A 6000-nucleotide genomic window follows, 5' to 3' on the forward strand; every position below is an offset into this window, starting at 1 on the left:
AAAGAACCAGAATTTATATTAGTTCTACCGTTATGGCTCTAAAAACTCCAGAGAGTTATTCCACTTTGTTACAGAATCAGTATCAGACAACTAAGATTTCTTTCTTATTCTGGAATTGGTAAAAAAGCTTGCGTAATATTCTTCAGTTTTGTGGTTTGTTTCCTTCTCGTCCTCCCCAGGAACAGAATAAATTACACCGGATTCCTTCTAATTAGCCAAGACCCCTATCCAGGGGAAGTCAGCAGTGTGTCATTCCTCGATGGTCCTGCTGACAATAGCGCCATTGGCAAGCCATATGCCATGCTTGCCATGTGCACTGTATGGCCAACAGCTCTTTCAACAATCCTTTCTTGTCTGTGTTAAGGAACATGGGGGATAATGGAAGGCCTGGGATGTTAAAGGATGTAGCAGTCATGCAAAATGCTCAGTCTTTGTGCAGGCAATAACAAGTCACCTTCCTTTGTGTTCACTCTCGATGCACTAGACGTACCTTCCTGACACTTTACTGAAGTTCTGAATGCCCAAGCTCTAGAAAAGATTTTCTTCTAACACTTCAGTGCTGTGACCTCTAACTCCAAAGTCAGAGCAAGTCTTACTTGTTTTGAAGCTTAACATAATTAAGCAGAAATAAAAGAAAAAGCATTAAATAAGAGGGACTATAGCAATAGGGAATCCCAGTGAGAGAGACAACTACTTTTCATACCATGAGTGAGATGATTTTGTCTGGAGGAGAAACAAGTAGTCTGCATGTCCAAAGGAAAAGGAAGAGAAGAAAAAAAAGCAATATATTCAAACTTACAAACAGCTCTGTTAGGTCAATAAGTTCTTTGAAAGCTTCAAGCTCAAAGCTTGCTGACATGTGGTTCAGTCCCACTGGGTAAAATACAGATTAAGTAACACAAACAGGGGCCTACCTTTCTTCAAGCTACAGATCTGACAGTTTATCTTTTCACTTTTTTCTCCCCATTCAGATATGGGGCTCTAGACTGGGGCTCAAAGGATGACTATATGTCTACTGGACAGATGTTAATACTGACTCAATCAGGCAACCAAAAATGGGATGGATCAAGCCAGGAGGTTGTGGTGGACACCAGACTGGAAAGTCCAGCTGGACTAGCAATAGTCTGGGTTACCAGCAAGCTATACTGGACTGATAACAGGAACAAACCAGACTGAAGCCAGTTCAGCCTGAGATGTTGAGTGCAAGCACTCCAACTTTTAGAACACATCAAGTTACTGTTCTCCTGGGGAAGGAAAACAAAACTAGGAAAAGGCCTTTGCTCTCTGCATATGCCTATCTCTGACTTACAAGCATAAGTTTCAGATGTCAGATGTGTCACCAGAACAACACAACTATTGCCTGTGAATACATGTATCCAAGAGATATTTCTGCTTGTAAGGATAGCCAGGGTATGGGGTAACATCATTTATGTCAACCCATGTGACTGGGGAGTAGAAACTGACCTCCACCTTCCCCAGAGTCCTGCCCACAGTTGCCAATGCCACCACGGTACATGGGTGTTTCTGTGGGGGTCCATTAGGAGAAACAACTTCTGCTGTCAGGCTCACTTCCTGTCTTGGAAGATACACTAGGCTGTTCCCAGAGAGAGTGTTCACCATTTGCCACATCTTTTCTGTTACTGCTGCAATGATTAAGTATGGAGCAATGTCTGTCTAAAGCTACTCTTTCCTGGTGGAAACAAAACTGTACATTGATTGACTCCCTGCCCCAAGAATGGCATTAAATTCTTATTAGTGCGCATTCAGGAACAGAATATGTAAATGCATAAAGTACTTCAACACCAAAGTAATTTGTAGATGCTAACAAATGCAAATCAGGAGTAGCATATGCCATTCAATTGGGCCTGTGACAATGTGTGGCAAAATGTTGTGAATCAAATACATCAAGGAAAAAAATCAAGCTGGAAAATACAGGATTCTTGGTGATCTATGCCCATCTTACATCATAAACGTTCAGTCACTGAGGCTCAGAAAAGGATTGTTTGACGCATGTGGAAAATTTTAGTTGCCTATCCCATGATGCCATTACTACACATTAGGATTGGAGGAGTACTGCTGTTGCAATTCAGCATGTGTTCAAAGCTAGATGGAGAGTAGTTGGCCCAAATTAAAAATGGCTATGGGATGCAGAGGGAGAGAGTGTGTGATTACACTTATGAGACTGTAGGCAAGATACATCCTTCTCCTTCCCAAAGCCTAAATCTCCAATTTTTCAAAAGCACAAAGTATTTCAGCATTATTCTCAATATCCCTCAGATTGTCGGTGATGAATCATCTTTAATGGTCTTTGACTATGTAGATGGTCTGGCAGGGTGCAAAATGCCTGTGTTCCATTGCTACTCACTAGCAATTGCCTGGTGCAAAGGTCACCTATGGCACAGCAAACACATTTCATGTCTCTCACAGAACTCACACATTTCCAGTCTTCCAGGCATGCTTATGCACCACATCCAATGGATGCAGCAAAGGTATTCATCTTTAGTGGGAAAAAAAATGAGCACCAGCTTCAGGTACAAGCAGTGCTCCACTGAGAGTTGAGCTGACAGTGATTAGCTTAGTGTAACAGTCATGCAGCTGCAACAGCTCATTCCACATTGTACTCCTTTACCTGTTCACTCTGACCTTTCATTTACTCATTTACCTGCTGTCTTTACAGAAACCTCTTAGCCTGATTTCAGCTGATTAGAAACAAAACTAATCCAAGTACTTCTTCATTAATCAGTCAGGAACTTTCTTACAATGGTTTTCAGCCATTCTTAAATGGTATTAGCCTGTGGCCAGATGGTTACTCAATAGATAATCCAGCAAAGTAGAAAGCCTCTTAGCTACTCATGGCACCCAATATTTACATTCAGACCTATTCTTTCAACCCAGCTAGCATCAACTTAAATTCCTCTCAACAAAAATGGAAGTAAAAATCATCTTTAAAGGAGTATAGTGGAGAAGAAAATGCTTTGGAGAAACAATTACACATGGTAATGTCTGCAGGAAGGAGAAAACTGAGAGGGAAGATGTGACTGAGAAGAACAAAGCTGCCAGAGTGGAGTGTAATTACATCTAGGGCTCTCTGTAGATATGCTGAAAGACTGGATATTGAAGAATGACACTTAACGTAAAAGGACTGTAATGGGTTACTTGGCACTAGTCTAGAAAAGGCTAGAAAAGGACAGGGATAGAACAGTTATTATCTGCACTATTGTGACTGCCCAACAGCAACATTACGGTGTTTAAAACAGGTTGTGTATGGTGTTTCTGCCATTAGTCCCACATATAACACCATCAACTCCATTAAAATAGTGGATTAAACATGCAAGACATAGTAAAATGCAACACTTATCCCCAGTTTTTAAAACTGGTAGTAAAGGGAGGATAACCATGTGGCTCTTGCCCAGTATGTGCTAAGGATGTGGACATTACTGAGGACTTAGGAGGTTTCACTCTGCCCTGGTTGTGCTTGCCCAGCCTTACTGGGTCAATTCCTGCAAGTTGCCTTGCAACTTCCCTGCTTCAGTTTCCACATAAAAAGATTCTTATTTTACCAAACGATTTCTGACTTACTGTCATAAAGCACTACATGAGAGCTAGTTATGAACCTGGAATTGCTCATAAAATGAAAACATCCAGACAATAACTTAAGCCTATGCAGACTTGTCCAAAAATCTTTTCTCTGTGCGAATAAAAGTAAAACTGAAAGAAATACTGTTTACAAAACTTTCTGACCTCAAAAAATCCCAAAACAGTGTCAAACCCAAAACCAACCTAGATTAATACGATGTTAATGCTAACAGTAGAATACAACCATTTCTTGTGTTTTTTCAAAATTCAGTTTGTAACATTTAGATATTTGGCAAATAAATCCCATACAAGCACAAGCACTACTCCTCTGCGAGCAGTGACCTAGTGAGCCAAAGTGTGCGCTTTCACTCCGCTTGTCCAAGCGGTGCACTGCTCTGGGAACCGTACACATGGCATCTGCAGGCTTCCCAAAGCCTTGCCAAGGCCAAGGCCAGTCCTGTGTTCAGGTGCAGCTGTGCTCAACAGAAACCTCTTTATAGCTATTCCTGATCACTGCTGGCGTCTACTTCTCATTCACAGGATTCCTCTGGACATTCTTCTTTCTAAAGCCTAAAAAATACCCTTAAAAGGTATTTTAAAGGGAAGGACCAGCTTCTCACAGGTCCTTTTAAAATTCTACACACAGATCACACAGCTTATGGTCTGCATGACCTGAGGAACTTTATGCATAGCATTGTGGTTTTAGGCTAAGTCCACTAAAGCTATGCAGATTACAACTAATGGCCCTCCTTAAGTACGTGTGGAGAATTAAGGTTTATATTTAGCACTTCACACCCTAGCCTTACTTTCATTTACTTCAGTATCCTCAAAGGCAAAAAGGCAACACTGCCCAATAATGAAGTTCAGGCAAGCGTCAATATCCCTTTTACCCAGAACGTCTATTTTTCAAAGGTGAGGTTTGCACAGCAGAATCCCAGCTCCTCGGTAAATGCTTCCAAAAGTGTCAGCTTTTCAAGCGCTCTCTCTCCCAAACCAAATAAAGCACCACATGCAGGTGTCAAGAGCTCTTTATACAAGGTACGACTCGGGGCAGATTTGCAAGGACAGAATTCCTGACGGCCGCAAGCTACGCTCCTAAGCCCAGCAATGCCCAGGGCTGCACGCCTTCCCCACAGCGGCCCAGGGGAGGTGGCAGACCCTGCAATCCTCGGCCTGCGAGCCAGCTCTTGCTCCGCTTTGGGGTACAGGCAGGCTGCGGGCCGGACCCCACCTGGCCTCCCCGTCCCTCCCTGCAATGCCATGCCGCAGCCCAGCGGGGCGGTGCATGATGAAACTTCGCGGCGGGTTTCAACAGCAGCGGGCGTCGGGGGGGAGGAGCCCGCACCGCCGGGAGCTGCCTCCTTCATCACCCGCCGCGGGGGACAGTGGCTATTCCTGCGCTGGCGGCTGGGACGGGGTAAGGCGCTAGAGCAGGCGGCAGCTTCAGGGTTACGGGCCGTGCCGCGCAGGGCTGGCCGAGGGAACCCAGCAGGGTCATGGGCCGAGCGCAGCCGCGCAGGCGGCTTTCGTGGGGAGCGGCCGCAGTCCCCGGCCTTTCCCCGCTCCTCCCGGAGCCCTCGCCCCGGCGCCTTCCCCGGCCGGTGGGCTATGGGCGGAGGGCCCGCGGTGTGTTGCAGCCGCCAAGGGAACGGGTGGCCGCGTGGAGGCGGAGCGGCCGGGCGCGGAGGGGACGTCCTCCCGGGTTTTAGAGAACCCCGGGGACCGTGGGGCACCGGGGACCCGCCACAGCTGGTGGGAAAGCCCAGTTCCACGTGCCTTTTGCAGTCCCAGAGGCGCGCTGCTTCTGGGAACCTACAGGCCAAGTGGTGGTGCGGGGGACCTCAGCCTCATGATGCCATTCAGGTTAGGGTTAGGGTTCAGAGAGCCACAAAGCCCACAGCTCCAGGGACACTGGGGCTGCAGAAGGTATGCCTAGGGGAGGATGGCACTGCACTAGCATTGCTCTTCCCACAGGTTTGTTACCTGAGCCGCCCATGGTGCTAGGGAAGTCCAGCCTAAACCTGCCCTCTTTCAGTTTGAAACTACTGCCCCTTTTCCTGTTGCTGCAGGACTTGGTAGAAAGCCTCTCTTAATCTTTCTTATAAGTCCTCTTTATGTGTTGAAAGGCCACAGACTGAAAGGACTGTCAGCATTTCTGCTGAAATGATGATACTTCCCCAGATGATACCCAATGCCCATGATTTGTAATGAATTGTTCTATTTGTGCGCTATAAAAAAAGTCATAGACAACCTTGGTGTACCTAAAGGTAAACTTAAGCCTAATTTCTTGGTGGCCAAAGTTTGTTTATCATAGTCTGTGCAAAGCAGGTTTTACCTCATGTTCGCAAAGTTTGCTGTTTGCTTCGTCGGTCCTTCTGACATTTAAGCGATTAATACCCTGTGTTTGTTGATTGTGTTTTCTGC

Source organism: Neopsephotus bourkii, unplaced genomic scaffold (assembly GCF_033783945.1).
Source record: "Neopsephotus bourkii isolate Nb327-2 ecotype Australia unplaced genomic scaffold, CSIRO-AGI_Nbou_v1 NB_479, whole genome shotgun sequence".
Lineage (NCBI taxonomy): Eukaryota > Metazoa > Chordata > Aves > Psittaciformes > Psittacidae > Neopsephotus > Neopsephotus bourkii.